The 26,260-nt window shown below is 39.6% G+C and overlaps 1 protein-coding gene across 2 annotated transcripts in view; it reads left to right on the top strand.

Moving 5' to 3' along the window:
* Positions 1-26,260, top strand: part of CCNY (cyclin Y) — a 196,326-nt gene that overhangs the window by 17,539 nt on the left and 152,527 nt on the right. The window lies entirely within an intron of this gene.

The raw sequence follows: 26,260 nt of genomic DNA, 5'->3' as shown, positions 1-26,260 counted from the left end.
TGCTTACAAGTCTAGATTTTAGGGTTCCATGTGTACCCTACCAAAGTCTAGGATGAAAAACAGTCATGACACTGTTTAATCCAGTTTCAAAAATTTCAAACTCGCAAGTATTACATTCATTTACAGTGAGTATTACTTTTTTCAGGTTATGTCGCTAATCTTATTTTTCCACAGCCTTTTTTTCCTCAAGCTGTGTGTAAGTGATAGACTGTAATGTGTAGTTCTTGTTACTTCTTTGCTTGAAAAGCATTGGTGAATAGGAATTATATAGCATTAGAGATTGCCTTCTGTCTTCTGAAAGTTAAAGTTACTGAAGAGATCTCAGTTGTTTATTCACTTTGATTTTAGCATATATTTGACTCTTTGCTATAAAAAATCTATCTTATTTTCCATTTCTTATTTATTTTGTGCGAAGTCAGGAATAAGCCTAGCAAAGCTGGTAATCAAAAGAGTGACGTTAAATATTAACCACACAGGGATAAATTTAAGGTGAACATGTTCTTTCTTTACAAACCATTTGCTTCTGTGCAAGCACACTTGGCTCTTTGTAGAGTTCTCTTCTGCAGCAGGAGCAGTAAGTACTGTGTAGTAGCAGCTCATGTTGGCAGCCCCTGGAAGGGGAGGGGAGGCTGTGAATCTTGGGGGTGGGAAGGAGTTATGGTGGTGTTGCTAGGGTGGGATGAGTCAGGGAAGCCCCAAATGCAGGATGACACACATTGTGAAAGCCAGGCAAGGCCCAGAAGGTGAAAAATGGGCATTCAGGAGTGGATGGGCTGCTATTTTCCTTTGTGATGTTTGGGTGCCTCTGCATCCTTGACAGTGATTTGGGCTGGGCAGCAAGTATGGCAATGATTTTCAGAGTTGATGGGGATGATCTCCTGGGAGAGAGGCTTTGTGAACTTGTGACATGTAACCAGAGACTGTGGATAACTTGATGAAATTTTCTCTTCCTTTAATTAGTAATATTCAGAGAGAAACATTCGTTGAAGCGTAATTTGGGTTTTTTGAAAATGAAATTTATTCTTCTGGCCAGGGTATTTGTAGAAGGAAAGAATGAAGGGACTTGTGGGAAGGAGTTTTGGCTGAAGTAAAAAGCAGACAAGAGATTGTGTAGATGAGTGAGCCTAGATGGCAGCCTGCTAGATTATATCCAGCTACCTCTGCTTACGCATGGCTCAGTGCAGCCTCTTCCTTGCCAACCAGTATTCTGTGACCTCAAACTAGATCTCTGTTCCCTTTGTACATGGAAGGTTGACAGTCAAGGCATTGAATGAGTGCTTTTCCCCCTGCCATGTATATGTCTGGCTTTAATTTATATGGTTTGAAACATGGTGTTAAACTATAATATTGACATCTAGTGGAGAAGGACAGTTTGTAAATTGACTGTACACTTCACTTTTCTGTCCCCCAAGGTGATTATTGTAAATAAGTTTTTATCTTCCTTATCCATATTCACATGTGAAAGTATATATTTACGGAGTCGAGCTTCTTGGTATGAAATTCAGGGACACTTTCAAAAAACAGGAGTCCTTAACGAAGCTATAGCAGTGTTTATCAACCTCAACATTGTTGACATTTTGGCTGGACAATTCTGTTGTGGTGGTGGTGGGGGCTGCCCTCTCTATTGTAGGATGTTTAGATGCCAGTAACATCTCCCCACCCCAGTCATGACAGCCAAAAAATGTTTCCTAATGTTGCCAAATGTAATTTCCTCAGGGGGACAACTCTATTTCTCTTGAACCATTTAGCTATAGTCTCTAGGATTCAAGGTGAGAGGAAAACCCAATGGTTTGTTGTCTTTGTCACTTTCACACATTCAAGGCCTCAGGGTTGCACATCACAGACTCTAGGCTCCACAACTCCAGAGGGCACACACCATTAGCTTCAGACTTGATGTGAATGATGTCCTGCCCTCCTTCACTAGTTTTACACAGGGTTTCAGTGTTCATTTGTACTCATTACAACTAGCATACTGTTCTTAGGTGGTGCTTCTAGTCATATTATTGACAGAAAAGACATTACCTGCAATTCTGACAATAGATGGTAGTATAGTTTTCTATTAGCACCAGGAAGTTGTGTAATTTCCTTACTCAAATTCAAGAATAACTTAATTTTCTTCCCTTACACCTTCTCCTCCCCCACCTTTTTTTCCTTTTCTTTTTGTATAATATACTGAAAGACATGGTAAATGTTTTTTCTTTTACCCAAGGATATTTTTCCATTGCTTTTCAGAGAGTGGAAGGGGGAGAGAGAAAGATCGATGCCAGAGAGGCACATCGATTGGTTGCCTCCTGCACACTGCCTGACTGGACCTGGGGGATGGAGCCTGCAACCTAGGTATGTTCCCTTGGCCTGAATTGAACCCTGGACTCTTCAGTCTGTTGGACGATGCTCTAACCACTGAGCCAAACTGGCTAGAGCTAAATTTTTCTTCTTTTAACCAGCAGTTTTATTTATTTATTTTTTACTTCAATTTTAAGATCAGCTACTTCGGGGGGGGGGTTCTTATTAGTACTCACAGTGGACTTTCCTTTTTAGAATCTGCTCTGATGAGGAATATAAAAATGGAATGCCCGTTAAAGTTTGTAAAGCTCTGATCTATGTTTTCTATGAACGTAGCTTTGGCTTGGTTCGAATGCTCAATGCAATTTTGTATTTTTGTGGCCTTTTTGAAATCTCTGATCAACTTCATCTTGACGACCTGGCCCCCTGAGGCAGGCAGTGAACAGAATGGATGTTTGATTTAGAGGTTTGGTTTTCAAGGACATCCTTAATAGAAACCTTTAGTGGGTGGAAACCCCTCAGTGTGTTGCATCTGTGTGCATTGTTACACTTTTTTTGTTAATCTTCACCTGAGGATATTTTTTCCATTGATTTTTTTAGAGATAGTAGAAGGGGGAGAGAGAGAGATAAAAGAGAGAGAAAAGCATTGATGTGAAAGTGACACATCAGTTGGTTGCCTTCCTCATGCACCTGACTGGGACCAGGGATGGAACCTGTAACCCAGGTGCCCTTGACCCAGAATCAAACCATCAACCCTTTGGGTGTTTCTGCCAGTGCTCTAACCACTGAGCAACACCAGCCAGGGTCCATTGTTACACTTTTAAGGAAAATATATTTAGGGATGAACCCATTTAAGTTATTTGATTTCAAGAGTTAGTTTCTTTACCTGAGCACACTGCTGCTGGAATAAGGAACTGGTGGTGTGGGTTTCTGGAAATAGAGATTTAGAAATTCTGGTCTTGATTTGTAGTTTGCCTAGGTGAAGAAAGCTCCATAAAAATGTATTGTTGTGTTCCTGACAATTAAACATTGCCTCTAAGACTATTTGAACCAAAGATGTTAGTGCCTGAGATGTAAAAATATTTATAAAACTACAAATAGAAGTGATTCTTGAAGATGTTTTCAAAAAGCCTGAGGTTTGAAAGTGTGTTGTCAACTCCTGCTATGCCCATGTGCAACGTACTTGATAGGAAATGTTATTATAAAAGTGCAGCTATTCATTCATTAGAGGTGGTTTTCAACACCCTAGTTGTAGAGCACAAAGGGAAACTGGGCTGCTTGGGTGATTACTCCAGGATTACAAAGGTTCCTGGAGAAAGATGGGAATACCAAGTGGTCATTGCTATGACTATTCCTGGATCTATCTGCCTGCATATACAGAACCACGTAGTTGCATTATTTGGGGTTATGAGAACAGGAGTCTCTCTTTTTGTTTGTTTATCTTTATTTCTCAATTACAATTTACTTCCAATATTATTTTGTATAGCACAGCATTTAGGCATCATATACTTTACAAAGTGTTACCCCTGATATTTCCAGTACCCACCTGGCACCATACATTGTTATTACAATATTATTGGCCATATTCCCTATGCTGTACTTTACATCCAAGTGGCTATTTTGTAATTTCCAATTTGTACTTTTTATTTTTCCATCACCATTTATCCACTCTATGCCCTGTTCCACCTCCACCCCCTCCTCCCACCCTGCAATCATTGTGAATTCTCTCTCTTTTTTTTCTCTCTTGCTCAATCCCTCCATCCCTCCCAGCACCTTGTCTGGCTCACCACAGCTTTCTGCCTGCTCCCTATGAGTCTGTCTCTGTTTTGCTTGGTAATTCAGTTTGTTCATTAAAATCCACATGTAAGTGAAATCATATGGTACTTGTCTTTTGCTTGTTTCGCTTAGCATAATGTTCTCCAGTTCTGTCTATGCTGTTGGAAAGGGTAAAATTTTCTTCCTTTTAATGCCAGAGCAGTATTCCATTGTGTAAATGTATCACAGCTTTTTTATCCACTCATCTACTGATGGACACTTGGGCTGCTTCCAAATCTTGGCTATTGTAAATAATGCTGCAATGAACATAGGGATACATATATTCTTTCAAATTAGTGTTTCAGTTTTCTTTGGATAAATTACCAGAAGTGGGATTGCTGGATCATAAGGCAACTCCATTTTTAATTTTTTGAGGTAACTCCATATTCCTTTCCACAGTGGCTGCACCAATCTTCATTCCCACCAACTGCACAAGGGTCCCCTTTCTCCAGGTCCTTGCCAACACTTGTTGTTTGTTGATTTATTGATGATAGCCATCTGACAGGTGTGAGGTGACATCTCATTTTTTAATTTGCATTTCTCATGATTAGTGACATTACACATCTTTTCATTTGTCTGTTGGCCATTTGTATGTCCTCTTTGGAGAAGTGTCTACTCAGGTCCTTTGCCCATTTTTTAAATTGGATTTCTTTTTTTTTTTTTGATGTTGAGTTTTATAAGTTCTTTATAATTTTGTATATTAGCCCCCTATCATTGTGTCACTGGTGAATATGTCCTCTTATTCAGTTGATTATCTTTGCATTTTGTTGATGGTTTCCTTTGCTGTGCAAAACTCTTTAGTTTAATGTAGTCTTATTTATTTTATCCTTTGTTTCCCTTGCCTGAGGAGATATATCAGAAAAAATGTTGCTTTGAAAAATGTGTGAGATGTTATTGCCTATGTTTTCTTATAGGATTTTTATGGCTTTTGAGTCTGACATTTAAGTCTAACATTCAAGTCTTTAATCCATTTTGAGTTTATTCTTGTACGTGGTGTAAGAAGGTGGTCTTACTACATGGTTTGCAGGTACCTGTCCAGTTTTCCAAGCACCATTTGTTGAATAGACTATCTTTAGTCCATTGTATGCTTGTGCCTCCTTTGTCAAATATTAATTGACTCTAAAGGTGTTTGGCCTGGCTGGTATTTCCCAGTGGTTGAGTGTCTACCCATGAACCTGGAGGTCACGGTTTGATTCCCAGTTGGGACACATGCCTGGGTTGTGGGCTGGATCCCCAGTGAGGAGCATGTAGGAGGCCACAGATCGATGATTCTCTCTCATCATTGATGTTTCTATCTCTCTCTCCCTCTCCCTTCCTCTCTGAAATTAATTTAAAAAAGTAAAGGTATGGGTTTGTTTCTGAGCTCTCTGTTCTGTTTCATTGATCTATATGTATGTTTTTATGCCAGTACCATGCCGATGTGGCCTTGTAGTATAGTTTGATATCAGGTAGCTCAGTTCCTCCAGCTTTGTTTTTCGTAAGATCGTTGTTGCTATTCGGGGTCTATTGTGGTTCCATATAAATTTATTCATTATTATTTACTTATTTTAATCCTTACTTGAGGATATTTTTCCCATTGCTTCTAGAGAGAATGGAAGGGATGGAGGGAGGGAGGAGAGAGAGAGAGAGAGAGAGAGAGAGAGAGAGAGAGAGAAGGAAACATCAACGTGAGAGAGACACATCGATTGGTTGCCTCCTGCAAGCACCCAATTGGGGCTGGGTATTGAACTTGCAGCCCTTTGGTGCGAGGGCCCATGCCAAGCACTGAGACACACCGGCCAGGCCCATATAAATTTTTGAAACATTTGTTCTAGTTTGTGAAATACTCCATTGGTATCTCTTTTTAAAAAACATTAATTAATTATTTAAACTTGAGTGTTGAAAGTGTTACAGATGTCTTTCTTTTTTCCCCATTGACCCCTTCTACCCTACACCTGCTCCCCCCCCTGCCCCAGGCCTTCACTACACTGTTGTCTGTGTCCATGGGTCATGCATGCTTGCATATAAATTCTTTGGTTAATCTCTTCCCACCCACACACCCACCCCTGCCTTCCCTTTGAGAATCGTCAGCCTGTTCCATGCTTCTGTGTCTCTGTATCTATTTTGTTCTTGATAGGAATTTCTTTGGGTAGTATGGATATTTTAATGATGTTAATTCTCCCTATCCACGAACATGGTATATGCTTCCACTTATTTGTACTGTCTTTAGTTTCTTTCTTCAGTGTCTTATAATTTTCTGAGTATAGGTCTTTTACATTGTTGGCTAAATTTATTCCTAGGTATTTTATTCTTTTTGAAGCAATTGTGAATGAGATTGTTTTTTAAGTTTCCTTTTCTGATAGTTCATTATTGGTGTATAAAAATGTAACTAATTTCTTGGTATTGTATCCTGCTACTTTACTTTACATTTATCAGTTCTACTAGTTTTTTGGTAGAATCTTTAGGGTTCTCTATGTACAGTATCATGTCTTCTGCAAATAAAGACAGTTTTGCATCTTCCTTTCCAATTTGGATGCCTTTTATTTCTTCTTTTTGTCTGATTGCTGTGGTGAGGACTTTAAGTACTATGTTGAATAAGAGTGGTGAAAGCGGACATCCTTATCTTGTTCCCAGTCTTAAGGGGAATGCTTGCAGTTTTTGCCCATTGCGTATGATATTGGCTGTGAATTTGTCTTATATGGCTGTTAATATGTTGAGGTATGTTCCCTCTATTTCCACGTTGCTGAGAATTTTTATCATAAGTGGGTGCTGGATTTTATCAGATACTTTTTCTGCATCTATTTATATGATCATGTGGTTTTTATTATGTTGTGTATCACATTTATTGGTTTGCGGATATTGTACCAACCTTGCATCTCCAGAATAAATCCCACTTGATCAAGGTATATGATTTTGTTAATGTATTGCTGGGTCCTACTTACTAATATTTTATTGAGGATTTTAGCATCTATGTTCATCAGGGATATTGGCCTGTAATTTTCTTTCTTCTTCATGTTTTTATCTGGTTTTGGAAATAGGATAATGCTGGCCTTGTAAAATAAACTTGGGAGTCTTCCCTCCTCTTGAATTTTTTTGAATAGTTTGAGAAGGATAGGTGTTAATTCTTCTTTGGATATTTGGTAAAATTCACTGGTAAGGCCATCTGGTTCAGGGCTTTTTGGGGGAGTTTTTTTGATTACTGCTTTAATATCACTGTTTGTAATCTGACTATTCAGATTCTCTGATTCTTCCTGATTCAGTTTTAGAAGATTGCATGTTTCTAGGAATTTATTCATTTCTTTCAGATTGCCCTATTTGTTGGCATACAGTTCGTAATATTTTCTTATAATCCTTTGTATTTCTTTGGTGTCAGCTGTTACTTACCCTCTTTCATTTCTGATTTTATTTGGGTCCTCTATGTTTTTCCTTGATAAATCTGGTTAAAGGTTCGTCAATCTTATTTATCTTTTCAAAGAACCAGCTCTTGGTTTCATTGATCTTTTGTATTTTTTTAGACTCTATTTCATTTTTTTCCTGCCCTCATCTTTATTATATCCTTCCTCCTACTCACTCTGGGCTTTGTTTGTTGTTTGTTTTTAAGTTTTTAGTGCAAAGTTAGGTTTACTTGTTTTTTCCCCCCTTGTTTCTTGAGATAGGCCTATAATGCTATGAATTTCCCTCTCAGATCTGCTTTCACTGTGTCCCATAGATTTTGGGTTGTTGTGTTCTGACTTTCATTTGTTTCAAGGTATATTTTGATTTCTTCCTTAATCTCATTGTTAACCCATTCATTGTTTAGTAACATGTTATTTAACCTCCATGTCTTTGTGTGTTTTTCGGTTTTCTTCTTGTGATTGATTTCAAGTTCCATAGCATTATGGTCAGAGAAGGTGCTTGATATGATTTCAATCTTCTTACATTTATTGAGACTTGTTTAGTGTCCTAACATGTGGTCTATCCTAGAAAGCATTCTGTGTGCACTTGAAAAGAATATATTCTACTGCTTTGGGGTGTAATGTTCGGAAAATATCAGTTAAGTCCAAGTCAAATGTATTCTTTGGTTCTTCCATAGGCATTTGAAATGCAAATAATCTAAAAAGTCTATGTGCACAAAATGAAAATATGGCAAAATACAGTTTTTACTACTTGCATAGGGGTTGCTTAAGAGTTTGTGGGGACCAGGAATGCAGTTCTGAAACAGAAAATTATGATTACAGAATGTTTTAAGTATTTTCACTTTAAGCATATAAAACCATTGGAAAAAGATGAACAAAAGTGTTTTGTACTAGAGATGCTCTTACAGAAGCTCTTTTAACGAACAGCTTGGTAATTTTTCTGGTATTATTTATAAAGGGGCATATTATAATGAACTTGAAATCATATTCTCTTAATAAAGACCAGTGTTCCTTTTTAATGTTTTTAGCCCAACAAACGAGCCACATCTCATTATGCAATTTGGTAGTTCAATGTAGCCAGCCCATGTAGGGAGCAACCACTGAGATCCAAGTTTCCCGTGTTGTTTTGATTGCTTTTGAATGTGTAAAAAACTTACCTAATTATTATTATTATTATTATTTATTTTAATTTTTCTTTATTGTTGAAAGTATTACAGATATCCCCCTTTTATCCCTCATTGATCCCCTCTACCCCACATTGACCCACCCCCGGCGTTCACCACACTACTGTCTGTGTCCATGGGTTATGCATATATGCATATAAGTTCTTTGAGTAATCTCTCCCCACCCACTCCCCCACCCCCGCCTTCCCACTGAGATTCATCAATCTGTCCCATGCTTCTATATCTCTGGATCTATTTTGTTTTTCAGTCTGTTTTGTTTATTAAATTCCACATATGAGTGAGATCATGTAAAACTGAATCAAGAAGAATCAGAAAACCTGAATAAGCTAATAACAACTGATGAAATCGAAGCAGTAATAAAAAAAACTCCAAGCAAACAAAAGCCCTGGTCTGGACAGCTTCACAGGGGAGCTTTCTAATTCTTTAAGTTGTAGGGTTAGATAGTTTACTAAAAATTTTTCTTGCTTTTTGAGGTAGGCCTGTAGTGCTATGAACTTGCCTCTTAGGACTGCTTTTGCTATGTCCCACAGATTTTGGGTTGTTGTGTGTTCAGTTTTATTTGTTTCCAGGAAGTTTTTTCTTTCTTTCTTGATCTTATTGGTAACCCATTCATTGTTTAATAACATGCTATTTAGCCTCCATGTGTTTGAATATTTTTGAGTGTTTTTACTGTAGTTGATTTCTAATTTCATGCCATTGTGATCTGAGATGCTTGATATGATTTCAATCTTCTTGAACTTGTAGAAACTTATTTTGTGTCCTAACATGTGGTCTATCGTTGAGAATAACAAATGTGCAGTTTAGAGGAATGTATATTCTACAGCTTTGTGGTGAAATGTTCTGTAAATATCACTTAAATCCATCTGATCTAGTGTGCCATTTAGGGTCACTGTATCAGTGTTGACTTTTTGTCTGGAAGTTCTGTCCAGTGAATTCAGTGGGGTATTCAAGTCCATGAGTATGACTGTATTGCTCTTGATATCTCCCTTAAAGTCCTTAAGGTTATTATTGATAGGCCCTTATTTATTGCCATTTTAATTCTGTATGCCTATGTTTCTCTCTCTGTTTCTTCTTCTTATTACAGTCGTCTCTTCAAGATTTCCTGCAATGCTGGTTTGTTGGTGATAAACTCCTTTAGCCTTTTCTTTTTTTTTTTCCTCTGGGAAGCTATTTATTTCACCATCTATTTTGAATGATAGCCTTGATGGATAGAGTAGTCTTGGTTTCAGATCCTTGTTTTGCATTACCTTGAATACTTCATGCCATTCCCTTCTGGCCTATGGAGTTTCTGATGAGAAGTCAGCTGACAGCCTTATGGGAGCTCCTTTGTAGGTACCAGATTGCTTTTCTCTAGCTGCCTTTAAGATTCTCTCTTTGTTTTAAATTTTTGGCATTTTAATTATGATGTGTCAGATGGTGGGCCTCTTTGAATTCTTCTTGCTTGGGACTCTCTGTGCCTCCAGAACTTGTGTGACTTTTTCCTTGACATGGTTAGGGAAGTTTTCTGCCATTATTTCTTCAAACAGGTTCTCTAACCCTTGCTTACTTTAGACCTCTTCTGGCACTCCTATGATGTTAATATTGTTACCTTTCATGATGTCCCATAGCTCCCTTAAACTGTCCTATTTGTTTTTTTAACTGTGTTTTCTTTTTGGATCTCTGATTGATTTTTTTCTGCCGTCTTCTAATTCACTGATCCAATCCTCAGCTTCCTTTAATTTGCTGTTTATTTCTTCCAGTGTATTATTTATTTTTGCTATGTCATTCTTCATTTCTGACTGGTCATTTTTCATAGTTTTCATATCTTTTCTGATGCTGGTGAGCATCGTTGCAATCAGTATTCTGAACTCTACATATGATAGATTGCTTATCTCCATTTCATTTAGTTGTTCTGGAGACTTCTCTTGTTCTTTAATTTGGGGCTTGTTTTTTTGGTCTCCCCATTTTGGCTGCCTATTTGGGTTTGTTTCTATGTATTAGGTAGGCCTGCTAGGGCTCTCAGTCTTTTTGGAAGGTCTCTGGTGCAGGGCAGTGTTGGACGCTGTCTGTGACTGGCCTTGAGTACCCTGTTTGGAGCTATCCACAACCCATGGCTTGAGGCCGCCTCTGTTGGGGCTGAGTGCGTTTGGACAGGACCAAGATGCACACCAAAGTCTGCTTTTCCAAGGCCCAGGTCCAGAAGCAGATCAAGCAGAGACTCAAAGCACTCTGAAGTCTACCTCTGCCTGCAGTCTAATTAATCTGACTCTCTTCATGAGCCTCAGGCTGTAGAAACTCCATGGGGTAGGGAGAGAAGTTTTCCAGGGTGAGGCAGTTTTTCCCCCCCGAACGCAAAAGGTGTTTGAAAGGTAAATGTCTGCCTGTGAAAGATTTCCTCTGCAGTATGGGGGAATGACTGGGCACAGTAATCCAGAGGTGTGCCCTCTGAGCTCTCTCTCCAGAGCCCACAATCCTAGATTCTCCTCACACAGCTCCAGTCCACTCTACCCTCCCTCTGCTGGAGCCCAAGGTGAGTGGCTGCACATGACTCTGTGCATTGGCTCTTTGAGAGAGCGTCTGCATTTCTAGCTGTCTTTTCCTATCAGACAGAAACCTGGCTGCTTTTCACAGCCTGATATTATGTGGGTACCTTTCTCAGTTCTGGTGCTCTTGGCTTGCAAGTCTAGCCTGGGGTTGGGCCCTAGAGTCCTCAGTCCGAACCCCCCAAAACTGAGATATCCCTCCGGACCTTCAGCTGCTGCCTGTGGGAGCCCGGCCAGCCCCCTCGTGCCTCTGCACTTCCTACCAATCTTTATGCTGTCTCCACTTTTCCTTCTTGGTTATGAGGATGTTCTCCAGCTTGTCTTCAGTTGTAGTTGATTATTCAGGATGGTTTTTCTATATTTCAGTTGTAATTCCAGTTTGGTCCCGGGAGAGTGTCATTGTAGGTTCCACTCAGTCTGCTGCCATCTTTAATCTGTAATTTATCTAATTTTGAGGTATTATTATAAGTTTCTTGGAATATTATACCTTAGTCTTCATTTCATTTGTTTTATTCCATTGAGTCTGTGTAGATCATATGTCTCTCTTTACTATTTTTATTTGAAAATGACTGTTAATGCTGATGGGTGGTATCAGAGTGGGGTGGCTATGGCTGAAAAACTGATCACAAAGTTTCCTTTTTTTAAGTGTTCAAAAGTGGTGACATTTCTTTTATTTGGAATTCTTCCTTTAGATAAAGAAGCCATTCATATAAGCAGAATGCTAAGAAACTAGCATTCTGAGAAACTAGATAAGCTGAGAAGTTCCTTTCCTTTTAAACTAACATCTCTAGCTAGTGTTAAATTCCATATGTGGAAGTTTTTCTCTTCAACCACAGAGATGAAATTGGAGAAAAAATGGAATTCAGTAGGCAAGCGTTGGCTGAGAGATGTCTGTTCTCCATCACTTCATGGGAAATTAGCAATGCCTATGATGACCAGGCTTAGAGCCATGGCTGTGAGGAGTGGGACATTATTCTACAATTGTTGGAATTTGATGCCCCATTATGAGTTTAAGGTTCAGTTTGGTAAGTAAACAAACATTGGTCAATCCATGTACAAAGTTCCAGGCTCCCTGCTGGATGCTGGGAATGCAAAGATCAATATAACTTGGACCTTGCTCATAAAGACCTAATAATGTAGTAAGGGAGGCAGATACACAAATAATACAGTGGTGTATACCTTATAATGATGTAGAGGGGAGGTCCGAATGATTGCCTCTGCCCTGGGTGTTGGGGGGATGTGGTCAGGACAGGCTTTCCAAAAAGAATCTGATGGCCAGAGCAAGAGGAGTGGGAGTGGGAATGGCACTGGAAAGGGTACTGCAGGCACAGGGAAACTCCTTCTGAAAGGTCCTGGGTGGATTGGGACATAGGTTAATTTGAAGTCAGTAGGTAATGTTGAACTTGTTGGGGGCTCAGTCCCCAAACATCTTATTTAATGAATTATGCTCATTAGGAGGTCATTTGTTCTAAAAGATTTCCCAATGGATAGGTGTGCATTAGGGAGTAGTTTCTTACATATTTTGCATGTACTATGGATTCTGGTAGATGATTATTCAAAGTTGTAATGTGGAAGACAGATGTCTTTGGAATTGTAAAAGCAATATTCTCTTTTTGTTGAGTATGAGAAAATAGCCTTTATAGAGTCACAAATATTCATACCATCAAGGACGATAGAGATCCTTATTTTACAGATAAGCAACTGAGCTGCTGCGAGGGGTTGCATATTAGCATCACACAGGTAGATCATAGTAGTCTGAGAGCGAGTCTCCTGCTGTGGGGGTCAGAGCCTTCTCCTTGCTGCACACCAGTGCTCATAACAAGGTTAAATATGCCCAAGAAGAAATTAATCTTGACCCATCTTCGTGTTACTTTTTTTTACATGGTGCTAATCTGAGTGAGAATTATGTCTTAAAGAACTGTATCAGTCATCAAGCTGTGTAACAAACTATGCCAACATTTAGTAGCTTAGAACAACAGTATTTATTATCTCTCAGTTTTGTGGGTTAGGACTCCTGGCACAGCTTTGTTAGGAGCCTCTGGCTCAAGGTCTGTCAGGAGATTGCAGTGGAGCTAGTAGCTGGGGCTGTGGATGAATTTCAAAATTCATCCAGGAGAGAATCCTTCCAGATGCACTTACACGGCTGTTGCTGGCATGGGGTGCTTGCTGGTTGTTGGCTCTTGACATCAGTTCCTTGCCATGTTGGCCTCTTCATTGGTCAGCTCTGAGAGAGAGCAAGAGAGACCCCCAGGTTGGCTGCTACAGCCTTTTTATAACCCCAGTTTGGAAGTCACCTTCCATCATTGCTGTTTATTAGAATCAAGAAACTAAAACCCAACTTATAGTGTAGGGGATAGTAATTATACAAGAGTATGAATACCTGGAAATATTTTGGGTTTATCTTGGCCGCTACCTACCACAAGCATTAACTAATTGAGTTGTATGTAAAAGTACACTAAAACTATCTTGAGCAAAATGAGTGGGGAGTGGGGGAGGGAAGAGTTATTGGAAGTTCATGAGGATATATTTAATGGAAAGCAAGGGCAAGGAGCATAGCTGAATCTCACAGGAATGAGAGTTGAGAGTTGGACACCTGTAGGAATGAGGCAGCTATCTCTTTCAGTGTTTTACTTTTAAATTCTCTTGTCTGTTTTCGTTGGTCTTACCTTTATGTCACAAATTTATTTTTCTATATATCTTTATTCTCTTTTTCAAAGAGTTCCCTCCCTGCCTCCCTGCCTCCCTGCCTCCCTCCCCTCTCCTGTATACATAGTGGTAAATGGTCATTCCAGTGTCCTTAATTCTAGGACCACAGAGGACTGACTAGAATCTTGGTGTTCCAGTTTTTCAAGACAAAGGATTGCATTCACTCACCTCAACTAATGGGATGATTTCCCTTTGAAAGGTATCCAGTCAGCTGTAGCAGGGTGTGAAGGTCAAGGCTAAGGGATTTGGACATGATTGTAGAAGGCTTAACTCTGTTTTTTTGTGGGGGATTGATGAAAGGGATGAGGTGTTGGAGGGGGTTAGTGAATGGTTGGGGGAAGCAAATTTCAGAGGGCAATTGGAAATAATTTTTCTGAGATGTATATTTTTTAAAAGCCATAGTTCAGTTTTCATAAGGAATTCCTAAGTATGTAGACCTAAAATGAATTAAGTTATGTAAAACCCAGGTTGGGGATAAGTTTGCACACAATTTTGAAAGGAGAAACCTTAGTGGAAAAGCATGGTTATCTATATTAAATTTTTTAAAACATCTGAGACAAGTTAACTTGAAAGCTGGAAAACTTACTGTTTATTAAAATGATTGTTTCTCTTTCTCATTTGCCCCTTATAAGTTCCAGGTTTATCCACTTTTTAAAAAATGTTTTTATGCTGTGATCATCTGTCAGCTTTCCTGTCTTAGATTATTTTTTAGCAGTCTATGTAATTTGAAATGAAATTTGCATTTTTGTTCTACTCTAAAACTGCCTATTTTGTGTCTTCATAGACACTATGCTTTTGGCTTTAATTGATATTTTGGCTTTAATTGGTAAATTATAAAGTTGCAAAGAAGATTTTTATTGATATTTTTGCATGCTGTTTAATAGCATTTTTATTTTATTTTGTTAATCCTCACCCTAGGATATTTTTTTCCATTGATTTTTTTTTTTTTTTTTAGAGAGAGAGTGGGAGGGAGGGAGCGGGGAGGGAGGGAGAGAGAGACACACACACATCAGTTGGTTGCCTCCTGTACACACTCGATCGACTGGGGCCAGGGATCAAACCTGTAACCCAAGTATGAATCCGTCACCCTTCGGTGTGTGTGTGTGGGGGGGGCGGGGGGGAGGCGACCCAACGCTGTAATCACTGAGTCATACCCACCAGGGCATCCATAGCATTTTTAAATGATGCACCCTTTGAGCTACCTATAAGAAATTTTGTATTATTAAGATAGAAACTGAAAGAGTTTTCTGGAGATATTTTTATTTTTGCTTTGTAGATAAGTTAGTTAATTTTGAGTTTTGTTCTTGGAGTTTGATTTGAGCAGTCAAATAGTAGCAGCAATTAAAGCAGATTAAGTGTATACATCTTAAGATACTGCTCTGTTGGTTAAAAGTTGAAATGGCAGAATCGTCTCTGGGACTTGCCATGAAGTAGATAGCTCTGTTACAGCCCTCACAGGTCCCTGAGTGGGGGACACTGGTAGTGTGTATATGGGTGGGGGAAGCAAGACATATGGATCAGGGCAGAGTGGATGTGGAGACCAGAAAGAGTGCTTCTGACCGTGGCAGGCCCACTGATGTCAGTTAGGTTTGCTGGGTGATACTACTTTGAAAAAAATCTATTCCTGCTATTTACCCTAATCTATTACACAGTACTTCATTATTGTAGATTTAGATTTGGTAATAGTTCTCCTATTTTCTGTTAGAATTTGGTAGGGAAAAAAGATTGTATTGTAGTTGCAGAGATCTCTGGGAAGATGCAACAAGTTTCTCTCCTTTTCTTTTTACACTCATGTGATTTTGCTTGCTGTTTCTGTGAAATCAAAGAGTGACAGCTTATCTGCTTGTAGCTCAAGGAAAAATAACATTGTGTGAGATGGTCAACAGTATTTATTGAGTACTGCCACTGCATGAAGCATTCTACCTGGAGCTGGAAAACTTATGCAGGAAAGTAGAAGAGAGAACATGTCTGCTCCCCGGATATGGTGGATTTAGTGGAGAAAGACAAGAGTATTACATTTAAGAACCAGTGAAGTTGAAAAGGTGAATTTTGATAATGAACAGTTTTCTTTATCTCGCTCGCATCTAAAGATTACTATTTGGTTTGTAGCAGTTGTCAGTCTCTTGGCACCACTTGTCGAGCTCACACAGGCAAGACAAGGCAAAAGACCAAGGTCTGATTGATTTGACCCATAAAGATATACAGCAAACCACTTTTAGATTCATATGGTGGATTACCTATACAGACAAGGAAGAGAATAAGTCAAAGATGTCAGCTTCCTGTAACTCTTGTCCAGCACATCAAAAACAGTGACACTGAAATAAAAGAGGTCCATGACTACATGAGTCATGGGATAATCCGCTGCTAGGAAGCCAAGTCTAGACTGCAGTTAAGTGAGTTTATATTCCAGAACTCTGTTTGGGGCAAGGTGGATGAGTGTGCACCATGTAAGGACAGAATAAGAAGTATGCAGCCCAGAAGAGGGTCCTCACCCCACCATGCTTGTACCTTGATCTCGGACTTTGAGCCTCCAGAGCTGTGAGAAATAAATTTCTGTTGTTTATAAGCCCCCTAATCTGTGCTGTTTTCTTATAGCAGCCCAAATGGACTAAGACAGCCTCCTGACAGCTCCTCAGGCCCCTCTTGTCTTGTATTTCAGGAAGATCATAAAGGGTTCTTCCAACACAATCAGCTGTGGGTTAGACTTTACCTATGCAGCCTATTTGGGTAAGTTCAGGGACTGGACATTCATGATAAAGCCATTCTCCTGCACGTTTCATTTTGTTGTTTGATTGATACTTCCACATACAAATAGTCATATCATCTCTGTCACTTACCTAGCTTATAGTTCCCACTGTCTTGTCCTACATGTCTATAGATCTATTCTGTAATCAGCTATTTGTGAATTAGTTGTTCTTGGCCCTTTTTTCTTTCTACCCTCCTGGTTTTACATAAGTGATTTTGAACCGGTGTGCCTTAATGCACTGGTGTGCTGCAAGAATTTTTAAACCATGCAATACCTGACACTTTAGTTAGGGGCACTGATCTCTTTTCCCTAGATTGTCAAATAAAAAAATGACAACAGCCAAACACAACAATAGCTGTCTGGTGTGAATGAATAAAAATTAAAACTGCTAGGGTTTTGGCTGGTGATGCAGGCTATGAAAAAATTTACAACTGAGAGAAGAGAGAGATGCAGAGAAGGTGTTTATTTTACTTTCCCTGAGGGGAAAGGGCCTGTGTACTGTTAATCAGTACAAGGGCAAAAAACAAAGAATGGCCTGCTCTTTTAAGCAGAAACTGTTGCTAAGAGACAAGGAAGGGAAGGGCTGCATTGTCTTGAATTTGAGCAGATCCCAGGGGCTGTCTTGAAAAGTTACAGTTCGTTTGCTTTCCAGGAGACAGTCTGGCATATGCTCTAGGGAGATGTCTTATCAGTATTTTTCCCAAGCCTGTAAAACATGCTTAGAGCAAAAGTTATGAAGCGTTTAAAAGAGGTTTGTTTGAAGGGGAAGGTGGGAAGGGAACTTTCTACTAAATGTAGCCTTGAGAGTAGCTTATTGTGTCTCGAAGTTTGGATAGAGGGGCTGCTTGAATTAGAGGAACCAACAATCTTGGGGTTTAGTCACCAGGTGCTTCTCATAAATTGAGGAAGTCTACAATAAAGAAAAAGAAAGACCTTTTTCCTGTTTTTACAGTACCTGTGTTGTTGTTTTTTTGTCAGATCAGCAAAAAAATATATTTTTGGTGTGCCACAAAATTTTAGTAATTAATTTACATGTGCCATGAGATGAAAAAAGTTGAAAATCACTGCTTTATGTCCAACCTAAACTTGTTGATGGCATTTATTTGAGAATCCTAGATCAAGGTGTTCTCGATATATTCAGAGCACTAGACTTCTGCAAGCATTGTATCATTATAGATAGCTGTTTGTGTGTGTGCCCGTGCCCACATGTATATTTTAAATTGTGATAAATATACTTAACATGACATTTAAGAGTGCAGTTCAGAGCTTAAATTAGGCATGTTCACATTGTTGTATCACCACCATTCATCTCCAGAGCTTTTTCATCTTCTCAAACTGAAACTGTACTTATTAATAACTCCCTGTTCCCAGCTGCTCAGCCCCTGACAGTCACCTTTCTGTTTTCTGTCTCTATGGATTTGGCTACTCTAGGTACTTCATTTAAGTGGAATCATACAATATTTGTCTTCTGTGAATGGCTTATTTCACTTAGCATAGTGTCTTCAGGATTCATCCATGTTATATAGCATCTATCATAATTCCTTTTAAGACTGAATAATACTTCATTGTATGTATGTACCACATTTTTATCCATTCATCAAAGGACACTTGGGTTGCTTCAATATTTTACTATTGTGAATATGGGTGTATAAAACATCTGTTTGAGTCCTTGCTTTCAATTCTTTTTGGGTATGTATCCAGAAATGGAATTACTGGAAAGATGGCTGTGTTTTGAAACTTAACTTTTGGCAAATCTGTGTTGTCGCTTAATCTTAAATGGGATATGAATAAAATTAATCAGGAAACAAGGTTGCCATACCATATTTACCTTTTGAGGCCAAAATGAATGATTTTATTTTTTAAAGGCAATATTGCCCTTGCTGGTGTGGCTCAGTTGGTTGAGCATCGTTCCATAACCAAAAGGTAACCATTTCGATTCCTGGTCAGGGTACATGCCCTGGTTTTGGGCTCAATCAGTTCCCAGTAGGGGCCATGCAGGAGGCAGCTGATCAATGTTTCTCTCTCTCCCTCTCTGTCACTCTCTCTCTCTAAAAAACAGTTAAAAACATATTAAAAAAAATAAAGGCAATATTATTTCCCTCCTTGATTACAGTAACAATATATTTATTGTAGATAATTAGCAAATGCATAGAGAAAAAAATCACCTATAATCCCACCGTGTAGCGCAATGCTCGTTTTTAATATTTTAAATTAGTATTTTATATTAATATGAACATATACAAGAGTGCCCTGATAGTATGTTTAAAATATATGTATATATATTTTGATATATAATGTATACCTTTAAAAAAATTTTTAGAAAAACCTGGATGTGGGTCAGAAAGCAAGCTTATGTGGTGAGGAATGACCAAAATGCAGGTATTCATCCATCCATCCATTCACTGGTTCATTTTCTCTGATATGTGTATTTATATACTTACATGTTGATGTATATTTCCTACATAGTTGGAGTCATGCTGTAGCTATGACTGAAATTTTCTTTTTCTCTTATTATAAAATTAATACTTCTAAGTAATCTAACATATTATGGTAAAACGACAGGCTTGAGCAGAGCAGGACAGTAGGCCAGGTAGGGAATGTCACCAGGGTAGAAAGTGACATCTAAGTATCCCTAGCAAGGGATGCCTAGCTATGAGCAGAACTGGGGGAGCAAGTATTAGAAATAAGTATTTTTTTAATTACCCCCTAAGGCTCCCTTTCCTCTCCTAGATTGCTCTGGTCATGCAGATCTGACCCACCCTACCCATTTCTCACTTGGCATGTAGCTGGTAGCGTGATTCGACCACCCCACCCCTGGTCGAGGAGCAAGGGGGCTAGAGAAAAGCCCCATCTGACTTTCATACAAGGCCAGGAGATTACAGGACAGGACCTGAAAGGTCAGCTCAAAGAATAGAGCAATTAACCCTCTCCAAGGGGTTAAAGGCACTGACCAATCAATGGAGGCCATGACTCTGAAAGAACACACCTGGAAAGCTGATGAATATTCCATTGGGATCCTCCCCAGACCTCCAGATAAATACCCTTAAGAGGGAGGACCAGCATGACTTTATGGAGCATGCCCAGTGCCTTTCCCCACCCCCTTCCCCCAGGCATGCTATCCTTGTCTTGATCTTTCTCCTAAGCTCCAAGGGCCCTTCTTTTGCTTCTACTTTGTTTCCTGAGCCCATTTTTTCTACAGCTTGTTTCTTCTACCTCTGTGACTTCCTAAATAAACTTTCTCTTATAGTTTTAGTCTTGACTCTGAATTCTTTCTTAGCCAGAACTCAAGTATTGAGGTTGCTGAACTGAGGTCTAACACCTGGTACCCTGTTGCTGCCAACAATATAATTGTTAATTACTATAGGTTATACTTAGAAGGTATATAAATTCCATAATTTACTTAATCATGACAGTACTAATTATACTGGCATTACATTAGTCCTTAGATTTAGTTTTTGTCCTTTAGGTTTTTCTTTTTTAAAAAACTCTCATAAGTAATAATACAACATTTTGTTTGCATGTCTTTAGGGACATTTACTTAGGATACATTTCTAAAAGTAAATTTTTTGAGACAAAGGAATGAAACTTTTGATATATGTTAAATAGGAATTTAAAAAACCCTAGGTGTTATTTTTCATGTATATGTAACTTATAGGTTTGAGAATTATTATTTTGCTCACTGAAATCTTTAAGTCAAAAAAATATTGTGCATCCACCGAGGATCACATTATATTAAGGACTACATAGATATTACACATATATAAGACATGGCCTCTGACTTCTAGGTCACTCAATTCTTACTGTGAGGATGAGAATTATACACATTGTCATTTAAGGCAGCATGTGATAAAGACTATGTTAGTTGTTAAAAAAGTAGGTGCTAAAATAAAAAAGAATATGTTGTCAGATGTCTGAGATGGAAAAGATGACTTTTGGCCTGAGCATTCTGGGACAGCTTCGTGCATGAGATGGGTGGGTGTTCAGTGTGGACATAGGGAACATTTCTGGCAGAAGAGGAATGATGGTAGGAAAGGCCTAGAGGTTGGAAAGGACAGGATTTATTTGTCATCATGAATGGAATTAGTTTACTCAGAGAAGAGGGCTAGTATTGGACAAGTCTTGGCCTGTTACAGCTGAACAAGGACATGTGGTATAGGGTCCTGAATGCCAAGTTAAGAATTGCCTCATTAATTTGGCCCTAGGAAGATTGGTATGTTGGAGGTATGGGAACTAGATGGGAGTAGGAAAAGGCCAGTGAGATTAGTTGCATAGGTTCAGTTGGGAATTCTCAGTGGAGAGAGTTGGATTGGAGGGGAAGCTATAGAAACCATCCTGCTGTCTTCCCCTCCCCCCCCAAATTTGGGAATATGCTGAGACTCAGTCAGAGCAGAGGCTTTTAGAATGCTTTGTGTGCCCCCCCTCAACATTGAGTAGGTATGAAATCACTGTTGAAAGAATGAGTAAAGCAGCGGCATAATTCTATGCCTGAAGGTTTAGGAGGGGGAGGATTCTGAGTTAGACGCTAAGTCTTTGGAGCCTGGATGGATGCTCTGTTAGAGAATGGAAATTGGACAAGTGTTCTTCTGAAAGAATTGGCTTTCAGGAGGGATTGGGTACAATTTTGGGTGTAGACAGGTGTTATACAATCTTTCTTAATGTTAAGTGATAATCAGTTTTTCCAAAATTCATTTAAATATATTCTTATTAGGAATGTAATTTTCTAATTCTAGTAATGCAAAATCATCTGACTGTTCTCATCTCCAGATAGGTGTCAAAGATGATGGAAGAATCCAGATTTATAGTCAGTTTTCTTAATGAGAATGTGTATTCACAGCAGCTGTTGGTGATTTGGTAGCCTTTTATCTTAAGTCTTCACAAGACTTCTGTTTGTCTTAGCCCTTTTACCCATAATTCACTGTCCACTGAACAAGAGAAGAGGCAAGCCAGGGGTGAAAGTCAAGTACTAGATTTAATGAGTTTCTTTTTATTACTCTGTAAGTTATTCAAACTAACATTGTTCTACATCAACACCAATGACAGAAGGTTGAATGAATTTTATGTTCTATTTGTCCTGTGGAACAAATATATTTAGATACTGTTAGATAGTTAGGTGTAATTAGATATTGCTTTCTTACTAGCAGACATGCTTTATTTTTAATTTTTTAAATTTCTTAATATTTATCTTCTGTTGAAAGTATTACAGATGTTCCTGCCCCCCATTGATCCCACCCACCCTGCATCCGCAGACATATGTTTTAAATGAGTTAAAAATGATGTTATGCATTGAACTAATTTAAAACTATGTTGTGGTGGAGATGTCAGGTCAGATACATTATTAGGATGATATTTGAGTATGTGTGCATAGTAGTGTAAAATATTAAGAGATGACATATTTCTAAAGAGTCTTGAGTTCTTAGGTTCTCAGCTTTAATAAGAACATTACCTACATTAGTACTCTTATTAGGCATTTCACTTTTGTGAATTGTATGACTTTTTTTTTATACTTTATTTTTTCCAGCTATTGTTTTAGTATTTTAAAAATAATTTGGGTTCTTCCAGACAAAAAGTCAACACAGAAACAGTGACTCGAAATGACACACTAGATCAGATGGATTTAAGTGATATTTACAGAACATTTCACCCCAAAGCTTCAGAATATACATTCCTCTCAAGTGCACATGGGTCATCCTCAAAGGTGGACCACATGTTAGGACACAAAATAAGTTTCCACAAGTTCAAGAAGATTGAAATCATATCACGCATCTCAGATCACAATGGCATGAAATTAGAAATCAACTACAGTAAAAACACTCAAAAACATTTAAATACATGGAGGCTAAATAGCATGTTATTAAACAGTGAATGGGTTACCAATAAGATCAAGAAAGAAATAAAATCTTCCTGTAAACAAATGAAAATGAACACACAAAAACCCAAAATCTATGGGACACAACAAAAGCAGTCCTAAGAGGGAAGGTCCTAGCACTACCGGCCTACTTCAAAAAGCAAGAAAAATTTTGAGTAAACTATCTAACCCTACAACTTAAAGAATTAGAAAGCTCCCCTGTGGAGCTGTCCAGACCAGGGCTTTTGTTTGCTTGGAGTTTTTTTTATTACTGCTTCGATTTCATCAGTTGTTATTAGCTTATTCAGGTTTTCTGATTCTTTCTGATTCAGTTTTACATGATCTCACTCATATGTGGAATTTAATAAACAAAATAGACTGAGAAACAAAATAGATCCAGAGACATAGAAGCATGGAACAGATTGATGAATCTCAGAGGGAAGGCGGGGGTGGGGGAGTGGGTGGGGAGAGATTACTCAAAGAACTTATATGCATATATGCATAACCCATGGACACAGACAGTAGTGTGGTGAACGCCTGGGGGGGGGGGTGGATGTGGAGTGGAGGGAATCAATGGGGAGAAAAAGGGGGGATATCGGTAATACTTTTTTTCTTTTTTTAAAATTTATCTTTATTGTTGAAAGCAGTACAGGTGTCCCATTTTTTCCCCCCCAATTGACACCCTTCACCTCGCTCCTACCACCTCCTCAGGCCTTCACCCTGTCATTGCCTGTGTCCACGGGTTATGCACGTATGCATATAACTTCTTTGGTCAACCTCTTCCCACCCTCCACCCCCTTCCCTCTTCCCTCTGAAATATGATCGTCTGTTGCATGAGTCAGTGTCTCTGGATCCATTTAGTTTGTCAAATTCTTTTGTTCATTAGCTTCTTGTTAAAGAAGACCCTTCAACATTTCACATAGTACTGGTCTGGTGGTGATGAACTCCTTTAGCTTTTCCTTGTCTGAGAAGCTCTTTATCTGAACTTCAATTCTAAATGATAGCTTTGCTGGGTAGAGTAATCTTGGTTGTAGGCTCTTGCTATTCATCACTTTGAATATTTCTTGCCACTCCCTTCTGGCCTGCAAGGTTTCTGTTGAGCAGTCAGCTGAGAGCCATATGGGTGCTCCCTTGTAGGTAACTAACTGCTTTTCTCTTGCTACTTTTAAGATTCTCTCTGTCTTTAACCTTTGGCATTTTAATTATGATGTGTCTTGCTGTGGGCCTCTTTGGGTTCCTCTTGCTTGGGACCCTCTGTGCTTCCTGGGCTTGTAAGTCTATTTCTTTCCCCAGGTAGGGGAAGTTTTCTGTCATTATTTTTTCAAATAGGTTTTCAATTTCTTGCTCTCTTTCCTCTCCTTCTGGTACCCCAATAATACGAATGCTGGGACTCTTGAAGTTGTCCCAGAAGCTCCTTATGCTATCTTCATATTTCCGGATTCTTTTTTCTTTTTCTTTTTTTTTTCTTTTTGCTCTTCTGGTTGGGTGCTTTTTGTTTCCCCATGTTCCAAATAGCTGATATGATTCTCAGCGTCCTCTACTCTACTGTTGATTCCCTGTAAATTATTCTTCATTTCAGTTTGTGTAGCCTTCATTTCTGATAGGTATTTTAATAGGTCATCAATGGTCTCACTTGTTTTTGTAATAGTCTTACTAATATCCTTCAGCATCGTTATAACCATAATTCTGAACTCTGTATCTAGTAGCTTGCTTGGTTCTATTTCATTTAGTTCCTTTTCTGGAGATTTCTCCTTTCCTTTCCTTTGTGACATGTTTCTTTGCCTCCACATTTTGGCTGCTTCCAGGTGTTTGTTTCTATGTATTAGGTAGAGCTGCTATGTCTCCTGGAATTTGTAGAGTGGCTTTGTGTAGTAGGTGTCCTGTAGGGCCCAGTGGCTCAGCCTCCTGAGTCACCTGAGCTGGGCCTTCTAGGTGCTTTCCTGTGTGGGCAGTGTGCACTGTCCTGTTTTAGTTGAGACTTGGTTGCTGTTGGTGTCACTGGGAGGAATTGACCCTCAGGCCAATTGGCTGTGAGGACCAGCTGCAACTACAGCCAAAGAGCTGCTGTGCTGGAGACACCCCTGTGGAACAGGATTTACCTCAGTGGAGCTTTAGTGTTCACCAAGTGCACCCCTTGAGTGTGTCACTTGTGGATGTGGTAGAGTTGTAATCCAGCGTGGTGGAGTCTGACCACCAGGTGCACTGTCTCTGGGGCCTCCTGGGAGGTGCAAAGTCAGCCTCTGCCAGTGCCTTGGCCAGGGTCACCCAGCATGAGCTACACAGCAAACTGTAGTTGGCTGCTACTTGTGCTGTGCTTGGAGTTGTCCAGGAGAGTCCAAGCTATGAGCCAGTGTAGGCTGCCTCTAGCGCCAGGCCTGGGACCACTTATCAAGCCCTGTGGGGTATGCTGCTGCTTGTTTGAAAGATTTTAGGAAAGTTCTAAGCATGAGGCTCAAGAGGCCACTTGCATAGAAAAGCCACTGGAAATGGCTTGGATGAGCTTGTAATTAGTGAGGGGCGGCGTCTCCAGTAATCAAGGTGGGGCCAAAGGTAAGAGTCAGGTGCTGGAGATTCAAATATGGCGCCTGCCTGCCTGCCTGCTCTATTTGGGGAGGGCCTGCCAAAGGTGCAATGGCCTCTGCCAGCTCTTCTATCTGGGAGAAAGCTGCCCCTCCAGCTGTATCCCTGATTTCAGGCAAGTTAGTTCCTTCCCAGATTTCCCAGGTTCCTTTCAGGCTGCTGCCCAGCGCTGGAGCTCAGAGGGAGCACGTCTGAGTTTGTCTGTGTGTGGGCTGTGCGCGGGTCCTTTAAGAGCAAAGCCTGGGACTCCCGCAGCCTCCACGTCCCTCAGTGACAGTCCCTGCTGGTTTTTACAGCCTAAAGTTGTGGGGACTTCTTTTCCTGGCCCTGGAGCTGGGCTGGGAGCCCGATGTGGTGCTGGGACCCCTCACTCCCCCGGGAGCCCTCCACTGCGGAGATATCCCTCTTTGGTTTAAACTGCAGTGCCAGGTGTGGGCCCGCAGCAAGTCTCCGGGATTCAGTCCCAATCCGCCCGCATCTCTGCCCCTCCTTCTGGTCTCAATGCTTCTTTAGTTCGCTGGTTGTAGGGCTTCTGTTCAGCTAGATTTCAGGAGGCTCTGAGTGATGGTTGTTCTGTATTTTAGTTGTAATTTTGATGTGGTTGTGGGAGGTGGCGGGTACAGCTGTTACCTACGCTGGAATCTTGTTTCTCCCTGTAATAATTTAAAAAAATTTTTAAAATATATCTTTATTGATTTCAGAGAGAGGAAAGGAGAGGGAGAGAGAGAGATCGAAACATCATTGATGAGAGAGTCATTGATCGGCTGCCTCCTGCATGCCCCCGACTGGGGACCAAGCCAGCAACCTGGGCATGTGCCCTGACCAGGAATCGAACCCCGATTGCCTGGATCCTAGGTTGATACTCAACCGCTGAGCCACGCCCGGCCGGGCTCCCTGTAATACTTTTTACAATAAATATAAATAAATAAAAATAATTTGGGTTCTTTATAGATTAGTGTATTAACTCTTTCTTATAGTTATTGTAGTCTTAAAAATCATCTTGTTTTATAATAGAAGGTCTTTACCAAAGCAAAAGCTGTATAAATCTGATTTGAGGAATGATTTTAAGTGAGAATTGAATCATTATTGTCACAATGTGGAAGTTTTCTATTGTGAGTTCTAGTGCTTGTGCTCCATTAGGTCCAGGACCATCATGTACATGCTTTTGAAACTAGCCAGTTAGGGTATGTTTAACAATCAGTCAA

The sequence above is a fragment of the Miniopterus schreibersii genome, assembly GCF_964146895.1.
Source record: "Miniopterus schreibersii genome assembly, chromosome: 1".
Taxonomy (NCBI): Eukaryota; Metazoa; Chordata; class Mammalia; order Chiroptera; family Miniopteridae; genus Miniopterus; species Miniopterus schreibersii.
This window is presented reverse-complemented; position numbering and strand designations above follow the sequence as displayed.